We start from the raw sequence: 21,695 nt of genomic DNA, 5'->3' as shown, positions 1-21,695 counted from the left end.
GTTGTTTGGCTAATCCTTTCACCTTCTTTTATCCATTCCCTCTCTCCCCTTCCTGCTCCCTTCTGACAGTTGTCAGTATGTTCCATGTATCTATGCCTCTGTCTCTATTTTGTTTGTCAGTTTATTTTGTTCATTGTGCTATGTGTTATTTATTCTTCTATAGGTGATAATTGGAAAGTTTCCATAATGCCAAATGCAGAAACCAGCTCACAGGTTTATATTATACTCTATGAACAGCACAGAAGTTCAGCCCCCATATACCTGTATGGAACAGATGGAGCTCAATTTCAGAATGACCATGAAGACATATTTACTGTAAGTAATAAAATCAAGTGAAACCTGGTAAGTGATACAGTTAGTACTTTGGAATGCATGAAATCTATTGAATTTGGCACTTTTCTATTATAACTACATGTGTCCTGTCAATGATCAATCAAAAATAACTCATGGCAGTTTTGCTCAATCAGTTCAAGCAGAGTGATTAAACACAAAGAAAACTACAATATAACAGACTGTAGCTAGAGAAAAATACTAGATAGCCAACATTTATTGTTTTTATACTAGTGGCTGTCAAGAGCAAGGGCTTATGCCTTTCTGACTGAGGCTCTAACAGATACAGCTCAAAATCAAGATCAAAAAGAGAAAAATAAAACTGTCAAATAGAGGAGGGCAAAAAAGTTGTCAAGTTATTAGGTCATAGCTGGAGACTTTGAGATCAAGAGCTATGGAGAAACAGGTAGCAAGGAGAAACAGGTAGAAAAGAAACAGGTAGCAGGGGAGACCAATATCATGTTGTTAAACTAAAATCAGAAAGATTAGCATGAATGGCAAGACTAGAAATAGGTCAAGCACCTTGCATTTTACATATACTTAATAATGTCTGTTGAATGAATGACTAGGTGCATAGAGGGATTGTTTTGAACTGGGTAGAAACAGAATAAAATCACAACCAGAAAAGGGTGTTTTTCAGTATCTTAAATCCTTACAGGATACCTATTTCCATGTGTTCTTTGGTGTTTGGTTTACTACAACCTGTGTGCTCAGCCTATGTATGTCACAGGAGAGACTGAATCATTTGACACAAGCTAATAGTTTAGTTTGAACTATATTTTCCATAACTTCCTATGAGTCAATATATAAAGCAACTCTATGCTGATGGTCATTACAAATAAAAGTAAAAAATGAAGACCTATTTTGCATGCATAAGAAATAGTTTTAAAGGCAACTATACCACAAGTCTTTGAGCTGTTTTTGTTGTTGTTTTGCTATTTTATTGTTTTAAATTTACTTTTAAATTAAATTATTACTTTACATAGCATATAGGGTTAAATAATTCTGAATTCTGTAGTAGGAAAGGAGCACATTTAATCCCTCATTCTTATTTTTTTTCTCCACTAGAAATCATATTCATAGTTTTCTACTTGTTTTCTGAGCACTGTTGCCTACATTTCAGCTCTTTCTGTTGTCTTGCTCACTCTTGTTTGAGCCCTGAAATTGCTACATTTGCATCTAGTTTGAACAAGTGATGGCTTCATGAAGTTTAGTAATTTGTTGCTGTTTTTGATCATTGTTTTTATTTGTTCTGATTAATTGTTTTCTTGTAAGCGTTCACAGATAAACTTTTGTTTCCCCTCTGCTTTCCCTTTTCTTTGTGTAGATCTTTTCTTTGTTATTTGCGTTGACAGTCACAAGACAAAATTTACTGTTTTAACTATTTTTTGCATGTTCTCAAATTTATTGCGGTGACTTTGGTTAATAGGATCATATAGGTTTCAAATGTATATTTCTATGATACATGATCTGTATATTGCATTGTATGCCTACCACCCACAAAGTTAGGTCACCTTTCATCACCATATATTTGGCCCCCTTTACCCTTTACTCCTCCTCCACCCCCTCCCCTCTGGAAAACACCATACTGTTGTCTATCTCTATCTATGAATTTTAGTTTTATATCCCATATATGAGTGAAATCACATGGTTATTAACTTTTTCTGACTTATATAGCTCAGCATAATATTCTCAAAGTCTATCCAGGTTGTTGCAAATGAGACTATTTTATTATTTCTTATGCCTGAGTAGTCTTCCATAGTATATATGTATCATGTCTTCTTTATCTAGTCTTATATGCAAGGATGTTACAGAAACAGGGGAGTCCAAAAATCCCCGGAGTTTGCGGCTGGGGGATGGGGAGAAGGAAGCAGCTTTCAGAATGCCTCCACATGCCTGAGGCTGGTGGCTGGTGTCTTTCATTATGCAAAATTGCTTGGATGCTGCCAAGGCCTCAGGTGGATGGGAGGAGTCTTGAACCAGGGGACGGTATGGAAAGCACACAGAGCCTACATGGGGTTCTGTGAATGGTCAGAACTGTTGGCAACACCCACTGCGTCAGAGGACACAGTCAGGGATATATAGGCAGCTGCGAACACTTTGGGGGGGCGGCGCACTCTGGGGCTGTCTCCCTTGCTGGTGGGTGTTCACAGAGGTGCTCTGGAGAAGGAGAGGAGATCCATGTGGTTTACAGAAAGAAGACAGTTTGCAAGGAGGCTGAGAATCCCGGCGGTTTTGTATTGAGAGCTGAAGGGCACCACAGCACAGAAAGGACCTCCCCAATCAGATTGAATGATTGGCAGCCGCTGGTAAAGCTGAACTGTGTTTGGGAAGTAGGGAAACGGTGTTTCTGACCTTCCTAAAACTGGCTAGGTTTGGTAGGGGGGAGGCAAGGATATGTGTAACTGTTAAATAAACAATTTTCTTTTCATCAACTAAAGTATTAAGAGTTGTAATTCTGGCGACGGACAATTGAACCCCTAACTAAAGAGCCTGTGGGTTTGTTTTCAATTGGAGCAGCCCAGAGGTTCTGTAATGATTTTGCGACCCAGATGGGACTCTGTATCAAGGATAGACAACTTTAGTTGTCTCCATGTTTTGGCCACAGTAAACAATGCTGCACTGAACACAGGGGTGCATAAATCTTTGTGAATAAATGTTTTTTGATATTTTTGTGTAGATACCCAGAAGAGGAATTGCTGGGTCATATGGTAATTCTATTTTTAGTTTTTTGAGGAACTTCCATACTGTTTTCCATAATGGCTGTACTAATTTGCATTCTTACCAGCAGCGAATTACAGTATTGTTTTACCATCACCACTATCCAGTTCCATAGCATGTTAGTCACCCCAAAGGAAACCTCATTATGCAGTCACTTCCCATTCTCTTTCTCCCAATCACTAACAATTTCTAATTTGTTTACTGTCTTTAAGGATTTGCCAATGCTGGATATTCCTTACAAATGGAGTTATATAATATGTAGCCTTTGTGTTTGGCTTCTTTCATTTAGCATAATGTTTTCAAGGTTCATCTATTTATACCATGTATCAGTAGTTCATTCCTTTTTAAGATAGAATAATATTTCATTCTGTGGAAATACCACATTTCGTTTATGCATTTATCCTTGGATGGACATTTGGGCTGTTTATACCCTTTGACTATTGTGAATAATGCTGCTATGAACATTTGTGTCCAGGTACGTTTTTCTGAACACCTGTTTTTATTTCTTTTGTGTTATATCTAGGAGAAGATTTTCTAGGTCATATTTTAATTCTATATTTAACTTTTAGAGGAACTGCCAAGCTGTTTTCCACAGTGACTGTACCATTTTACATTTCTACCAGCAGTGCCTGAGGGGTCCAGTTTTTCTACATTCTCACCAACACTTGTTATTGTCAACTAAAAAAAAAAATTCTAGAGACTTCTGGCCAAGATGGAGGCCTAGACTGACACGCTCCATCTCCCTCCACAACTAAGAAGGATTACAACTACTGCAAACCAGAAATAACCAGAAGTTACAGAAAATAAATGGATGTCCAACGTATGAAGTTATAAAGAAGTGGTGCTCATCCGAACTGGTAGGAGGGGCAAAGCTGGGGTGGAGAGGTCAAGGTATGCTGGTGGCAGCAGCTGTGGTGACAGTGGCAGGATGGTGGTAAGCACAGACACCCATATTTAAGGGGAAGCAAGAAGCACCTGCAGAGCACCCCCAGCTGCAGACAAGACCCATCAGCTTGCAATTCCAGTGCTGGGAAAGGCAGACCACCATTGCCATGGACTGTGAGGCCCAGAATGGGTGGAGATGGAGGAGGAATCTCCCCGTCTCTCAGTGGAGAGTGAATGGCAGAAATCCATCTTGGACCCCTTCCCTCACAGAAAACACCACAGCATGGTGAGAAGGGTTGCCTGGTTGTTACAGGTACATGGGGCTCAGCCCCTTATAACATAGGAGGTGTGACAGCCCTGCCCAGGAAGCAAAGGTAAACACAAAATGGTCAGGATGGCTCAGATCATGATAGAGATCCCAGTGTCACAGCTGACCAGACAGCATATATTTAATCTAATGAAACAGCAGATAGGAAATCTTTCTGATGCACAGTTCAGAGCTTTGGTTAAAAAATGCTTACAAACTTAACAGCAGATCTTAAACAAGATGGGGAAGGAATGAAGGCTAGTCCTGCTGAAATGAATGAAAACACATATGAAACTAGTGGTGAGGGAAAGAAAACTAGGGATTGAACCAACAAATCGGAGCATAGGGAAGGAACAAACAGTAAACCAGTGCAGAAAGAGGAAATGAAAAGTGAGAAAAATGAGGAGAGGCTCAGAAACCTATGGGACAGCTATAAGCAGGCCAATATCTGAACCATAGGGTTGCCAGAATGTGAAGAAGAAGAACTAGAAATTGAAAAATTATGTGAAAAAATAATGAAGCAAAACTTCCCTAACTTGGAGAAGGAAATAGATTTACAGGTCCAGGAAATACAGAGAGTTACAAAAATACTGGACCCAGGGAGAACCACACCAAGACACATTATAATCAAAATGTCAAAAATTAAAGATAAAGAGAGTATCTTAAAAGCAGCAAGAGAAGAAGAGAATTACGTACAAAGGGGTCCCAATAAGACTCTCAGCTGATTTCTCAAAAGAAACTTTGCATGCAAGAAGGGACTGGCAAGAAATATTCAAAGTAATGAAAAGCAAAAACCTACAACCATGATTACTTTATCCAGCAAAGCTGTCATTCAGAATAGAAGGGCAGAGAAAGTGCTTCCAGGACAAAGTAAAACTGAAGGAGTTCATCAGATCCAAACCACTATAATATGAAATGTTAAAGGGAATTGCTTAGGAGAAGGAGGATCAAAACTATCAACATTAAAATGAAAGCTGTATCACAACAACCAACAATAGAAGCTAGGGAATTGAAACAATGGCAAACTAAGTAGGCAACAAGAGTGGCAAAAGAATTATAGGTATGGGGAACATTATGGGGGGAGGTCAGTGGGGAGGGGGAAAGGAGGGCAAGGGAGGGAGATGGTACAGGAATTAAGAAGCATAGTAGGAGAGAGTGGTGTAGACAGGAAGACGTTGAGAAGAACTGTATGCACAACCAATGGGCATGGACTAAGAGGGAGTGGATAACTGGAGGTAGGGGTGTCACTGGTTGAAGGGGAAGAGAGGGAAAAAATATTGGGACAACTGTAACAGCATAATCAATAAAGCATATTAAAAAAAGAATAAATACACATTTTTTAATAAAAAAAATTCTAGCCAAATCTCATGGGTGTCAAGTACTATCTCACTGTCATTTTGATTTACATTTCCCCAACAATTAATGATATTAAATATCTTTTTATATGTTTGTTTGCCAATATTCAAATCCTTGACCTCTTTTTTTAATTGGATTGTTTTTCTTTTTGTTGTTGAGTTTTAAGAGTTCTTTATATATTCTGAATACTCGACCCTTATAAGATACATGATTTGCAAATATTTTCTCCAATGCTGTGGGTTGTCTTTTCACTCTTTTGATAGTTTCTTTTGATGTAGAAGAATTTTGAATTTTGATGAAGTCCAATTTATCTATTTTTTTCTTTGGTTGCTTGTGTTTTTAGTGTCATATCTAAGAAACCATTATCAAACCTAAGGTCATAAGAATTTGTGTTTTCTTCTATATTAGTTCTTTGGTTCATTTTAAGTTAAATTTTGTATAATTTTGTGAGATAAAAGTTCACTCACTTTTTTGCCTGTTAATACCTACTTGTCCTAGCATTGTTGAAGAGTTTATTCTTTTCCCATTAAATAGTCTTACAGCCTTTTAAAAACTCAACTGATTATAGATGTATAGGGTTTATTTCTGACTCTCAATGTTGTTTCATTGATATATATGTCTATCTTTATGCCTATACCACAGAGTTTTCATTGCCACAGGTTTTTAGTATGATTTTTTTAAATTAAAAAATATTTTAAAAAATTGATTTTAGAGAGAGGAAGGGGGAGAGAGAGACAGAGAGAGAGAGAGAGAGAGAGAGAGAGAGAGAGAAATATTTATTTATTGTTCCATTTATTTATGCATTCATTGGTTGCTTCTTGTATGTGCCCTGACTGGGGGATTGAATCTGCAACCTTGGCTGTTGGGATGATGCTCTAACCAACTGAGCTACCTGGCTAAGGCTAGTAAGTTTTAAAATAGGAAAGTGTGTGTCCTCCAACCTTGTTTTCGTTTTTCAATTTTGCTCTGGCTATTTGTGGCCCCTTGCAAACCCATGTAAATTTTAGGATCAGCTTTTTCCATTTCTGCAAGGTAGGCCATTGGAGTTTTGATGGAATTACACTGAATCTGTATATTACTTTGGGTAGCATTGACATCTTTTTAGTCTTGTCTTCCAATTTATGAGCATGATGTCTCCAGATTTATTTAGGTCTTCTTTAATATCTTTCAGCAATGTTTTGAAGTTTTTCTTGTATAAATAAGTATTACACCTCCTTGGTTTAGTTTATTCCTACAAATTTTATTCTTTTTGATGCTTTTGTAATTAGAATTGTTGTTTTAATTTCTTTTTTATATTGTTTGTTACTAATGTATATATTTACAACAGATTTTTGTGTGCTGATCTAGTGTACTGTAACTTTGCTGACTTCATTTTTTAGCTCTAATAAGTTGTTTTTCAGAACCTTTAGTAATTTCTATATGTCAGATCATATTATCTGTGAATATAGTTTTATTTCTTTCTTTCCAAGGTGTATGTTTTTAAATTTTTCTTCTTGGCTAATTGCTACCCTTGGAACTTCAAGTAAAATGTTGAGTGGAAGTCATGAAAACTGACTTCCTTGTCTTGTTCCTGTCAGTCTCTTACATTTGAGTACTATATTGCCTATGGGTATTTCATAAATGCCTTTTATTATGTTCAGGAAGTCCCCTTCTAGTCCAGGTTTATTAAATGTCTTTATCATTAAAGTGTGTTGGATTTTGTCAAATGCTGTTTTCTTTTCTTTTTTTTTTTCTTTATTTTTTGCATCAACTGAGATGACTGTTTTTTTTTTCCCCTTTTTCACTGTATTTGTGTGGTATACATTGACATTTGTATGTCGAAGCATTCTCTATTCCTGGAATAAATCCCAGTTGGCCATGGTTTATAATCCTTTAAATATACTTCTGATATTAGTTTGCTAGTATTTTTAAAAATATTTTTGCCCCTATAACTATAAGAAGCACTTGTTTGCAGTTTTCTTTTCTTGTTATCAGTGTATTGATGACCTTGTAGAATGAGTTAGGAAGTGTTCTCTATCAGGTCTGTTTTCTGAAAGAGTTTGATATGCCAGTAGTAATGTTTCTATTTTTACTTTTGATAGTAATTTGAGTTTTCTTTTTTTCTCATTAAGCTAGCTAAATGTTTGTCTATTTTGTTATGCTCTTCAAAGGGCCAACTTCTGGGTTTATTGTTTCTATTGGTTTTGATTTTCTGTTTTATCTCCATCCTAATATTTATTATTTCCTTCTGCTAGCTTTGTATTTAGTTTGCTCTTCTTTTTCTACTTTTGTAATTTGCAAAACTAGGTTATTTGTTTGAGATTTTCTTCCCTCTTTTCTTCTCCCCTCTTCTCCTTCCTCCTCTCTCCTTTCCCTCCTCCTTCTTTTTGCTTAGTCTCTGGATTTATTAGATCAGAATTTCCAAAGACATTTATCACAGAAAGCTTGCCAGTCTAGTTGATGGGCACCATCTGAAATGATTTCCTCCTTTCAGTTGTGATCTGATGGTTGTTTGATGCCTTATCAACACCAACAGGAATTCCCAATCTGGGGCCCTCTGAAGAAGAAAACTTCATGTAGTGCAAAACAGCTCGGTTGTGATAAAGCATTCCTGTGAAAGCAGCACGGCTATAGAACAACTCAACTGTTACACAGCACAGCTATAACTGTAGTGTGGATGTGGGCTGTGAGGCAGCCCTGGGGCCAGCATTCCTCTGTCTACATGTCTCTGCTCTGCTCTTCTCTGCTCCTTGCTGGTCTGCTCTGCTGTGCTTTGGTCTGCTCTGTTTTCTGCCAGTCTGTTCTGGCCTGTGCTCTTCTCTGCTCTGCTTTGGTGAGACATCTTCAGCGTTTCAGTCAGCCAGGGAGACACACTCTTCAGTTTTTGGTGGAAAGGGAAAGTGTGCTCCCAGAGCCAAATGGTAGCTGGCTTACATGGACAAAAGCCCCAGCTCCTGGTTCTGATAGGATTGTCCTACTGCAAATGAAGACTCCAAAACTCTGGTTGGTTGGAGCTGCACAACTCCAATGGGATGGGGAAAACTTCAGTCCTATCAGTTAAAATAGGATTACAGGAACTCCTTTATAAGGACTGACTCAGAATACAGTGTAGGCAGACAGTTCAGTGCAGACTTTCTTCCTGCGGTGCAGTTTCCATGAGAGGCCCCTGTGGAGAAGCGGCTGCAAGGCTTTGTTTTTTAAAATTTGAACCCAGTTGGCCACCAAGAGACCTTCTTAGTAGGCGTCTTTGTTCTCAGGCTTCAAAAAGTACATTCATGTCTTATGGAATTACATCTAAAGTTTGCCTCTGAGTTCTGTTTTTATTAAATTCCTATGTTTTGTGTATTATTTAAAAATTCATCTCAAGGTATTTAAAAATTTCCCTTGTAATTTTTGACTCATTGGTTGCTTAATTGTGTGTGGCTTTTCTAGTTTTCTTTCTTGTACTGATTTTTAATTTTATTCCATTGTAGTTAGAAAAGATAGACTGTATGATTTCAGTATTTTTTTAATTTTCAAAACTTGTTTTTGTGACATACACATAGTCTATCCTGGAGAATGTTGCATGTACACTCAAGAAAACTGTATTCTGCTATTGTTAAGTAGAATATTCTATACATTTCTGTTAGACTTAGTTGTTGTTGTTCAAGTCCTCTTTCTCTTTATTTATCTTCTGTCTAGTCCTAGCCATTATTCAAAGTGGAATATTGAAGTCTCCAGTTATTATTGCAGACTATTTCTCCATTCAGTTCTGTCAATCTTTGCTTCATGTATTTTGATGCTCTGTCATTAGGTGCATACATAATTCTTATATCTTCCTGATGGACTGACATTTTTTTCAACATATAATATCCTAAAATTAGCTGTATTTAAATGATTTTGTGGAGTTGCATTGAAAGATGTTCTCTTGGTTGCTTTGTAGATCACAGTGGGATATGTTTGAACACTCTTTAAGATTCGTATCAGTCACACCAACTCTGGAATCTCCCCTTCCTGGTACTGTAAACAGGTAAAGACATGTTAGCACTCATCCTTATCAAATACCTTGCAAATTCTATTCAGGAATTAGTCCCCAAGGGAACATTTCATGCCTATTTTGAGTTTATGGAGTCAAACCTAGATTTGCCATCTGCAGGATTTTTAAATGCACATTTCAGTAGTGTTAAGTATATTCACATTGTTGTGCAATAGATATACAGAAAGTTTTTGTCCTGCAAAACTAAAACAATATTATCATTAACAATTCATTTTTCCTCCCCCAGCCCTTGGTAGCCACCCTTCTGCTTTCTTTCTTTCTTTCTTTCTTTTTTTTTCAAGCATATTTTATTGATTTTGTTGTTACAGTAGTCCCAGTTTTTTTCCTTTGCTCCCTTCTGACCAGTACCCCTTCCTTTAAGCAATCCCACCCCCTTTAGTTCATGTCCATGGGTTGTGCATATAAGTTCTTTGGCTTCACCCTTTCCTGTATTATTCTTAACTTTCCCTTGTCTATTTTGTACCACCCAATTAGGCTTCTTAATCCCTGCGCCATTTCCCCATTTCTTCCCTTTCCCACTCCCAGCTGATAACCCTCCAAATGATCCCCATACCTATGATTCTGTTTCTATTCTGGTTTGCTTAGTTGGATTTTGTTTTTTAATTTTTAGATTCAGTTGTTGATAGTTGTGAGTTTGTTGTCATTTTAATGTTCATAGTTTTGATCTTCTTTTTCTTAAGTAAGTCCCTTTGATATTTCATATAATAATGGTTTGGTGATGATGAATTCCTTTAGCTTTACCTTGTCTTGGAAGCACTTCATCTGCCCTTTTACTCTAAATGATAGCTTTGCTGGATAGAGTGATCTTCGTTGTGGGTCCTTGCTTTTCAGCACATTGAATACTTCTTGCCTGTCCCTTATTGTCTGCAAAGTTTCTTTTGAGAAATCAGCTGATAGTCTTATAGGCACCCTTTTGTAGGTAACTCTCTGTTTTTCTCTTGCTGTTCTTAAGATTTTAACCTTTGGCATTTTAATTATGATGTGTCTTGGTGTAGTCCTCCTTGGGTCTAACTCATTTGGGACTTTGTGCTTCCTGAACTGGTATGTTTATTTCCTTCTCAAAATTTGGGAAGTTTTCTTTCATTATTTTTTCACATAAGCTTTCAATTTATTGCTCTTCCTCTTCTTCTGGTACCCTATGATTCAGATGTTGGCATGTTTAAAGTTGTCCCAGACGTTCCTATGCCTCTCTTCACTTTTTTCAATTCTTGTTTCCTCATTCTGTACTGGTTGACTATTGTTTTCCTCCTTATGTTTCAAATCATTGATTTGAACCCCAGTCCTTCCCTTTACCATTGGCTTTATGTGAATTTTCCTTTGTTTCATTTAGCATAATCTTCGCTTCTTCTCTTATGTGTTTGCCATACTTAAGCATATCTGTCAAGCCTGTGAGAATCTTTATCACCAGTGTTTTGAACTCTTCATACATTAGGTTGGCAATCTCCTCGTCTGTTAGGTTGGCTATCTCCTCGTCACTTAGTTCTCCCACTGGGACCTTGATCCATTCCCTCTTTTGGCCATACTTCTCTTGTCTCCTCATCTTGACAGGCTCCTGTGTTTGTTTGCCTCGTGTCTTAGGTAGAGCTATTGCACCTGTTACGTTTAAGGGGCTGAGCCTTGAGGTATTTATTAGTACAGGTCGACCACGTTGTGGCGCTGTATGTGGGGAGGCATCTGAGAGGGAACAGTGCCTCTTGCTCAGCACTCTCCCCCTTTCCAGACACTTCTCCCACTTCTGTATGGGACTGGTGCTTCTCTAGCTGTTGCTTTGGCTGTCATTCCCAGAGTGGGTGGGTCTGTGGATGTTCTAGGACCATAGGGGCCCTTTAAATAAGCAGATTCTACTGAGAGACTGGCAGTTTCTTCCTCTACCCCAACCCCCACTGGTTTGCTGAGTCAGAAGCAATGAGGCTTTATTTTCTCTGGCTCTGTGGCTGTGAGCTGTGTGGTTTGGTCTGGCGCTGAGAGTGCTCCCCAGGTGTCCCTCTCTAGTTTTTAAAATGTGAGACTGCACTTTACACAGGCCTGCTGCTGCTGCTGCCATTGCTGCCACCACACTGTATCCTTTCCACCCTGGCTCTGCCCCTCCTACCTGTCTGGATGAGTATTTCTTCTTTATTTCTTTGATTATTGGGCTTCCATGCAGCTTGATTTTCTGGAACTTCTGGTTGTCTCTAGTTTTGAGGTAGTTGGATTCCTTTTTATTTGTGGAGGGAGACACAGTGTGTCTGTCTAGGCCTCCATTGTGGCCAGAAGTCACCCTTCTGCTTTCTGTCTCTATTGTGGACAAAAAGGGGCCACATTGTAAACCTGACAAGCCTGGGCAGACAGTAGCTGCACGGTGCCCTTACATACTCAGACCTAAAGTACCACATAGGATTGTCTCAAATTAAAAACTTTCTAACTAACAGCAGGTCATGTCATGTAATCATGTCTTAGGCCAGTATTTTTCCCTAGCAAAGATCAATCTTTACATTGATTGAGCCTGTCTGTTGTCTTTTTGCATCTACAATAACATACCTATGGAATGTGAAATTTCCTTTTTCAGGGCCCCTGAAAGCACAGGCACCAAAGGGTGACTATAAACCCCCTCATTGTTATTGGTATCATGTTAGTTGTTGACTATTAATTATCTATCCTCTACCCACCTGTGTAAAAGTTAAGTGTCTATCATTTTATGTTTTGTCCAACCTAAGAGGTCCCCCCTGCCCTGCCCAGTTTGCTTTCTCCTGCGTCCCTAACCTATCATCAGTGGATTACATGTAATCCCCTTACACCTCCTCCTCTTTTGACTGCAATATATAAAATAAGGTGCAAAACTGCCATTCTCTGGAGCATTTCTCAGTCCATTGAGATTTTGCTTCCTGGCAATTGTCATCAGTTTGGCTTAAATAGACTCATAAAAATTCTTACATGTTTGAACATTTCTTTTTTTTTAAAAAAACAATTAATCAATTTATTTATTTTTAGAGAGAGGGAAAAGGAGAAAGAGAGGAAGAGAAACATCACTGTGTGGTTGCCTCTCATGCGCCCCCAACTGGGGACCTGACGTGCAACCTAGTCATGTGCCTTGACTGGGAATCGAACCAGGAACACTTGGTTCGCAGGCCGATGCTCAATCCACTGAGCCACAGCAGCCAGGTTGAACATTTCTTATGTTGGCACTATGAATTTGGCTGCTTTAGATAGCTCACAGTCATTGTCTTTTTGTGATTGGTTTATTTCACTTAGCATTATGTCCTCAGGGTTCATCCATGTTGTAGACTCTGACAAGATTTCCTTCCTTTGTAAGGCTGAATAATATTTAATTGTATATATATGCCACATTTTCTCTATCCCTTAATCCACTGATTGACATTTTGGTTGTTTTGTACTCTAGGTTGTTGTGAATAATGCAGTTGGTGTGTAAATATCTCTTTACTACCCATGATTTGCCCTGGCTGGTTTAGCTCAGTGGATTGAGCGTCGGCCTGCGAGCTAAGTGTCGCTGGTTCGATCTTCCAGTCAGGGTACATCAGAGAAGGAAAACTCTGACTCCAAAAAACCTCCACTGCCTTGTGGCATACCTCTTCAGGGGAAAGGCTAAGGGAGTAAACCCCAACAGAAAATCCGGAGCTGGAGTCCCTAAGGTGGTTTGACGTTGTAGTCAACACTGGCAACTCCTGCGGCGCACCTGAACCCAAGCTGTATCGACTCCGTCTTTCCCTTGGACCCTTCAACTGCGAAGAGAGGGGGGGGGGTCTGCTGCATCGGCAACAGCAGACCCTCCATATTACCCTGCCCAGGCTCTGTAGCTTCAGCGTCATCGCAAGATGTCGATTCAACACGGGAGGAGACAGATACCATGTCACTCCCGAGTCGGACTGCACAGCCATTCTCGGCGGTGCAGATGGACTCTTAAGAAGCTACACCATCGTCTCTCGAGACGGACGGCTGCCGATGACTACCCATGATTTAATTATTTTGGGTATATACTAAGAAGTGGGAATGCTTGATCACATGGAAGTTTGATTTTTAATTTTTTGATGAACCAGCATATTGTTTTCCATAGTGATCACACCATTTGACAATTCCACCAACATTGCACCAAGGTTTTAGTTTATACATGTTTTGACCAACACTTGTTATTTTCTGGGTTTCTTTTTGTATGTTTGTTTGTTTTTTTGACAGTAACCATCCTAATTGGGTAAGGTAATATCTCATTATGGTTTTGATTTTCATTTCTCTGTTAAATAATGTTGACATCTTTTCATATGCTGTTGGCTATTTGTATATTATCTTTGCAGAAACATTTATTCAAGTCCTTTGCCATTTTTAAATCAATTTGTTTATTTGTTGTTGAGTTATAGATGTTCTTTATATATTTTGGATATTTACCCTTTATCACATACATGATTTTCAATTTCGCCAGTTCTATAAGTTGCCTTTTTACTTTTTAAATTGTATTCTTTGATGCACAGAAGATTTTTAAGTTTGATTTAATCCCATTTGTTTAGTTTGCCTATGCTTTCAGTGTAATATCCAAGAAATCTATGTCAAATCCAGTGTTCTCAAGCTTTTCCCATATGTTTCCTTCAAGGAGTTTTTAGTTTGGGTTATTACATTAATATTTCTATATGCTATAAGGTCCCACTTCATTCTTTTGTGTTGGATATCTAGTTTTCCCAACGTTATATTGAAGAGACTGTCCTTTTTTCATTAAATGGTCTTGAAGCCTTGTCAAAGATTGTTTGACCATACAGATGAAGGTTTATTCCTGGGTTCCTTATTCTATGCTACTGGTATTTGTGTTTCTCTGTCTTTTTATTAGTACCATACCATTTTGATTACTATAGCATTGTAGTACACTTTGAAGTCAGGAAATGAGAAACATCCATATTTCCTTTTTTAAGATTGTTTCTACTGTTCCTCATTCCTTGAGATTCCATGTGGATTTTTTCCATGTATACAAAAATGCAATTGTGATTTTGATAAGAATTGTGTTGAATCTGTAGATTGCTTTGGTAGTATTGACATGTTAACAATACTAAGGCTACCAATCCATGAGCACAGGATGTCTTTCTATTTATTTTTGTCTGCTTTCATTTCTTTCAGCTATGTTTTGAGTTATAAATATACAGGTCTTTCAAGTCCTTGGTTAGGTTTATTCCTAAGTTTTGTATTCTTTTTGATGCCATTATAAATGAAATTAATTTCTTAATTTCCTTTTGACATTGGTCATTGTTAATGTATAAAGTTGCTTTTTTAAGTAAACAAAGCAACACTCTTCAATTTCAGTTTTGACTTCCCAGACAACAACAGATGTTCATTTTCCACCTGGCTACACTTTCCAGCAGGATTCTGGTTAGTCTCTTGTGTTATGTATTCTGGAGGACCCGATATGTTAACTGAGGTATTCTTTTAGCAAAAGCATCAACTTGGAAACCTAAACTTACATTAATGATAGCTTGCAATTGAAGGGAGCACACCTGATTTTTGTGTGTTGATTTTGTATCTTCATTTTTGCTGGATTTATTATTAGTTTTAATAGGTTTGTGTGTGTGTATGTGTGTGTGTGAGAGAGAGAGAGACAGACAGACAGACAGACAGACAGAAATCTGTAGGGTCTTTACAGAGAATATCATGTTATCTTGAAGAGATAATTTTACTTCTTCTTCTCCACTTTGAAAGATTTTTTTTCTTGCCTAATTCCTCTGGCTAGAACTTCTTAGTTATATATTGAATAGAAAGAGTGAGGATGAAGGTGGGCATTTCTATCTTGTTGCTGATTATAGGAAAGCTTTCAGTCTTTCACCATTGAATATAATGTCAGTTCTGGACTTTTCATAGCTGGCATTTATTAAATGGAAGTAATTTATTTCTTATCCTAGGTTTTTCAGTGTGTTTTTCATGAAAGTGTACTGAAACTTGTGAAACATTTTTTCTGCATCAATTAGGACACTCGTCTGGATTTTGTACTTCATTCTTTATAATGGTTTATCACATCAATTTTTTTTTCATATGTTGAACTATTCTTTCATTCCAGGAATTAATTGTACTTTGTCATAGTATAAAATCCTTTTCTTAAACCTCATCTGAGGATATGTTTATTGATTTCAGAGAGAAAAGAAGGGGTGGTGGGAAAGAGAGAGAGTGAGAGATGTGATAGAGAGATTGATGTGAGAAAGAAACATCGATCAGTTTCCTCTCATATGCACCCTGACTGGGGACTGAACGTGCAACATAAGTATGTGGTCTGAGTGGGGATTGTACCCTCCGCTTCTTGGTGTATGGGATGATGTTCCAACCAACTGCGCCACCTGGACAGGGCTACAATCCCTTTACTGTATTGCTTAATTTGGTTTCCTGGTGTTTTGTTGAGGATTTTGCATCAATGTTTATCAAAGATATTGGTATATAATTTTGTCGTCTTGTCTGTCTTTTGTGGAAGAGTAATGCTGGCTTCATTGAATGAGCTTGTAAGTGTTCCTTTTTTCTATATTTTGGAAGAGTTTGAGGATCATTGGTATTAATTCTTTAAAAAAATGTTTGGTATAATTTTCCAGCAAGTTACCTGGTAGGGGACATTTATTTGCTGGGAGAATTTTGATTACTGTTCCAGTTTCCTTACTTACTAATATGTCTCTTCTGATTTTCTGTTTCTTCATGTTTCTTTCTTGGTAGGTTGTGTATTTCTAGGAATTTATCTATTTCTTCTCAATTGTCCAATTTTTTGGCATACAATTGTTCACAGAATTTATCATGTTTTTTATTTATATACATCAATTGTAATGTTTCCTATTTCATTTCTGATATTAGTTATTTGAGTCTTCTTTATCTTAGTTAATCTAGCTAAGAGTTTGTCAGTTTTGTTGATCTTTTAAAAAAACCAACTCTTAGTTTCCTTAATTTTTATCATTTTCTATTCTCTATTTTGTTGATATCTGATTAATTTTTATTATATTTTTTTCTGCCAACTTTTGGTTTAGTTTGTTCTCTTTCAGTTCCTTTATTTGTGAATTTAGTTTTTTGATTTGAGGTATTTATTCTTTTTTAATGTAAGTACTTAATAGATATAAGCTTTCCTCTTAGTAATGCTTTGACTGTATCTCATAAGTTTTGTTATGTTGTGTTTTCATTTGTCTCTAGATATTTTCTAATTTCTTTTGTGATTGTTTTTCAACCCAGTGCTTGCTTAATAGTGTGTTATTCACTTTCTGTGTGTTTTGGATTTTCCAGTTTTTCTTCAGCTACTTTTTATTCTTCTCAATACTTTTAAATTTTATTGTTGTACAGTTAGTTACAGTTGTCCTAATTTTCCCCCCATTGCTCTCCCCTGTCCCCTGCTCCTTGCTCCCATAGTCAATCCCCACCCTGTTGTTCATGTACACGGGTCTTTTATACTTGTTTAGAGCTTTCCCTTCTTACCCCTAAAATCCCCCTCCCCCCCCCTCCCCCTTCCCTCTGGTCGCTGTCAGTTTGTTCCTTATTTCCATGTCACTGGTTCTGCTTTGCTTGTTTGTTTGTTTCATTAGGTTCTGTTTTTTATCCCATTGTTGTTATAAAAGATACTTAGCTTATTTTAATACACTTAAAATTATAGTTGATTTGTTTTGTGATATAACCTGTGATCAACCTGGAAAGCATTCCATGTGCTCTTCAGAGAATGTATATTTACTGTATTTTTGGGTGAAGTTTTATGTCTGTTAGGTTCTGTTGTCTGATAGTGTTGTTCAAGTCCTCTGTTTCCTTATTGGATCTTCTGTCTAGGTCTAGCATCCATGTTGAAAGTGGGGTGTTGACATATCCTACTATTATTATGTTACTGTTACCAAAATGCCAGTTTGGCTGCCTGCTACAATGAAAACCAAATTTGTGAGACAGGTGCTGGTGCAAAAGGAAAGAGGCTTATTCAGGTGCTATGACCTGGGACAGTTTTAGACTCCTGTCTCAAAGACCATTTCCCTTTCCTCCTCAAGCCCTTGGTTCTAATAGAGTTGGGAAATGAAGGGCTTCTTTTCTACCCAATTATTTTGTCAGTTTTTGGTGTGCTTGGATCCTGTTCATGGATTTTTCTAGGTTTTGGTGTGCTGGACCCTATCCATTAATCTTTCTTGCTTTGCATGCACTCAGTGTAAGAACCTCCCCTTGTGCCATCTTGGCTAATGGGAGAGACTCTTGGGTGCTCTGACTGATCATCTATAGCAACATTACTATCTATTTCTCCCTTGAGTTCTGTTAATGGTTGTTTCATATATTTGAGAGGTTCTTTCTTTTTGTGTATATTCTACATATATGTTCTTTATGATTACTATTTGTGGTTAATAAAACATTTTTAAAGTTTTAACAATCAATTTTTAAATGATAACTTAAATCAAACTTCAATATGAAAACTCTACTTTTTAACAGCTCATGCTTATTACTTTGTTATTGATGTCAAAAGTATATCTTCTGTATGTTGTATCCCTATTAAAATAGTTTTAATACTTTTTTCTTTAATACAAGAATTAAAAATGGACTTATGCATCAAAAGTATAATAATACAAGTTACTGTATTTGTCCATTAGGAAATTTTATTTTTATATGGCTTTGTGTTGCTAGCTACTCTCCTTTTTTTCAGATTGAAGAGCTCCCTTTAACATTTCTGGTAGGATAATATAGTGTTATTGTATTCTTTCAGCTTTTTTTTTTTATCTGAAAAAGTCATAACATGTTCCCGTTTTTGAAGGACAGTACATCTGAAATAGAATTCTTAGTTGACAGGTTTCTCTTTCCGCAATTTTAACATACTATCCCATTGCTTTCTAGTCTGCATGATTTTGCTCAGGAATCCACTCACAAACTTATAGAAGCTCATTAATACAGTACATGATGAGTCACTTTTATCTTTTTGCTTTCAAAATTGTCTCTTTATCTTTAACTTTTAACTATTTGATTGTAACATGTCCTGGTTTTTTTCTTGTAGTATCCTTTTCTGACTTTGGTATTAGGGTCATGCTGGTCTTGAAAAATGCTTTATAATATATCTTGGAGAAGCTCTCTTTGAGTTGAATCTAGGGGCTTACAAGCTTCATGAAATTGAATGTCTACACCTCTCACCAGATTTGTAAATTTTCATTCATTATTTCTTTAACAATCCTTCTGTCCCTTTATCTCTTTTATTCTTCTCTGACTCTCATATGTATAGTCTGTTCCATTTTTATAAGTCCCTTAGGCTTTCCACTTCTCTTTATTCTTTTTTTCTTTTTTCCCCATTTTGATGATTTCAAATGATCTATTTTCAAGTTTGCTTTATTTATTCTGCCTGATCAAGTCTGCTATTGAAATAATTTAATGGATTTGTCAATTCACTTACTGGGTTTATCAACTCCAGATTTTGTTTGGTGCTTTCCAAACAATATATATGTATATTGTTTTCCAAACAAATATATATTTGTGTGTGTGTGTGTGTGTGTGTGTATTTGTTGTTGTTGATATTCTCATTTTGTTCATGCATCACATGCATCTGTTTCCTGATTTACTTTAGCTGATTTTCTGTGTTATCTCTCAGTTTATTGACCATATTTAAGGTATTTGTTTTAGCATTTTACAGGAATGTCAGAGACCTGTATTTATTTAAGATTGATTTCTGGAGCTTTATTTTGTTCCTTTATAGGCCTTGTGATATTTTGTTGGGATTTGGTCTGTGCTGGGGAAGACCTTCACCAATGGATGTGGTTAGAGTTTCTGGCTATGTGTCTTCTCTGAACTTGTATATGTGCTTTTAACTGCCTCAATTTCTTTTAGCCACTTGTTGCTATTTCTTCTCCAATGCCCATAATCTGTTTCACCCTCTAGCCCTGCCATGTCTGCCTGCTGTACTGAAGAATCTCTGTAGCTCTAACATGCCACAGTACTCTCTTCTCTTTTATCTTCCAAATTATGCTGCCATTATTACTAGTATTCCAACTTAAATGAGAGAGAAATCAGTTCCCCCAACAGCCCGCAGAGAAGTGAGCATTTTGCATTACATGATCTATTTTTCTTTTTCTGTCCTAAGATAGGATCTGTGGTATAGAAGCTTTTCTCTATATGTAAAGTTGTGGGAGGACCACAGACACTCAAAATGTCACAAACTTTCTTACCCCTTTTAGTGGAGTTTCTTCTTTATTATGCATTGGACTTGGTGCTGCAGCTTTCCTTCTGGTGTCTACTGTTTCCACAGAAGTATTCTAGTCCACTTATTGTTGTTAAATGGTGTCTCCATAGGAGAGTGAGGTCTGCCTAGTCCAGCATATTGATAAAGTCATTTCCCATTGTCTAAATTTTAAATGAAACTTTATATCATTAAATGAGGATTGTCATATATATCAACTTTCATTGTCAAATGTAGAAACTGAATACATTATATTATTTTTTTACTAATATTAATATTCAAGTTATAGTTATTTTTTAACTTAGTAAAGCATAGAGGCCCCATTATTATATTTTAGTAATCTCAGCTTTTTTTGATGACTCACATAGCATTTAAGTGAGTATGTCAAAATATTTTCATTATTTTTTCTCTCTTTTGCTAACATTCCCTACATCAATTATCATATTATAACTAATAGTTTTCTCTGCCAGTATTTTCCGTTATTATATAGACATTCCTCCTTTTCTAGCAGATCTGTTTCATGGATAAAGAGATGACAATGTTACCTATTAACCTGTAGCAGGCACAGAGAGTAGTTTTTGGAAATCAATGTTAATGGCTTTACTGTTATTTATATTCTTTATATTCTACTTATACAGAGGTAGAAGAGTTATAAAGAAAAGTAGTATTATTACATATCAGAGGAACTGAGCTCTAATCCTAGTTTTATTTTCTTCTTATCTATATGATGGATATTTTTCTCACTGAGTGACTTTTAAGGATAACAAATATTTTAAACATAGCAGCACATAGGGACTGCAAAAACGTGTTATAAAATTTCAATAATATTGCATCAATCTTATAAAATTACTTTAGAAACATTATATTTGTGAATGACACATAAACATTGCTGAACAATTCCATCTGAAGGCAGTAAACTGTTAGTTGTATTGAAATGAATGGAAAGTTTTAGAATACTTTACAATTATTATATTTATATTGTTATTATTTGAAAATATATTTGTAGAAGTCCCAAAATGTATACTTTATGATGAAAAATTAGCTGTTAAGAGGAGTGGGGTATATTAGAAAACTTGTTATCTATGGTGTTCTATAAATTAATATTGTTTTACCTTTACTTACTTAATATAGACAGATTTGCATATTTACTGAATGAACCTAATTCTTTTCACAATTTTTACTGTATCTTAATTATAGTCTTTTTAGAAATCAGACTCATAGTCTAGATATAACTTTACTTGTTTGATTTATTACAGACTGACACCTTCTCCCTAAAAGTGGTGTACCTTGGGGATTTGTACAAGATTATCATAGGACATGATGGGCTTGGCCCAGGTAACTTTCTTCCATAGGTAGATATGCAAGGTCTGATTTCATTATACTCATATGAAAGCCTGTAAAAAGTCTAGAAAATAATTGTGTAAAACTTTTAAGAGACTTACTTATCTTTAGGTATTGACTATCTGAAATTAAATAGTTTTCCCAAATATTCTTTAAATTTAAAATAGATGTATTTTTATTTAAAATGATAAGCTTGTCCAAGTACATATTCTGCCCATAGTTCTAGAAAAATCAATGCATAAATATTGTGGGGGTTTTGGATTTATAATGTGGCATGTGGAAGATGTGGAAGCATTCCAGCATGCTACTGTTGGTACTAACAGTAGTGCCAAGAGAGGTACGTTACAGAGACTGTCTTGGCAGCAAAGTCACAGCTGTATTTTCTATTGCCATTTTGTTCATGTTTCTTCCCCAGTTTTCCCATCAGTTCTGTGAGGTGACCCACATCTTCCCAATCAATTTATTTTTGCTAGTGTATGAAGTAGCCGTAATATTAACAAAATATTTTAATAAAAGATAAGTATTAATGTGCCTGTAGCACAAAAATTATAAAAACAACAACAAAAAAAAATCATACAAAATGATGAACTCTTTTTCTAAAATGTATCAAAAATACTTCTCAAAAT

General features: G+C 36.4%; 1 pseudogene; it reads left to right on the top strand.

Moving 5' to 3' along the window:
* Nucleotides 1-21,695, top strand: part of LOC150004421 (uncharacterized) — a 177,688-nt pseudogene that overhangs the window by 18,493 nt on the left and 137,500 nt on the right.

The sequence above is a fragment of the Furipterus horrens genome, unplaced genomic scaffold (assembly GCF_987537825.1).
Source record: "Furipterus horrens unplaced genomic scaffold, mFurHor1.1.pri manual_scaffold_7, whole genome shotgun sequence".
Taxonomy (NCBI): Eukaryota; Metazoa; Chordata; class Mammalia; order Chiroptera; family Furipteridae; genus Furipterus; species Furipterus horrens.
Note: the sequence above shows the minus strand (reverse complement) of the source record. Positions and strands in the feature narration are given on the sequence as shown.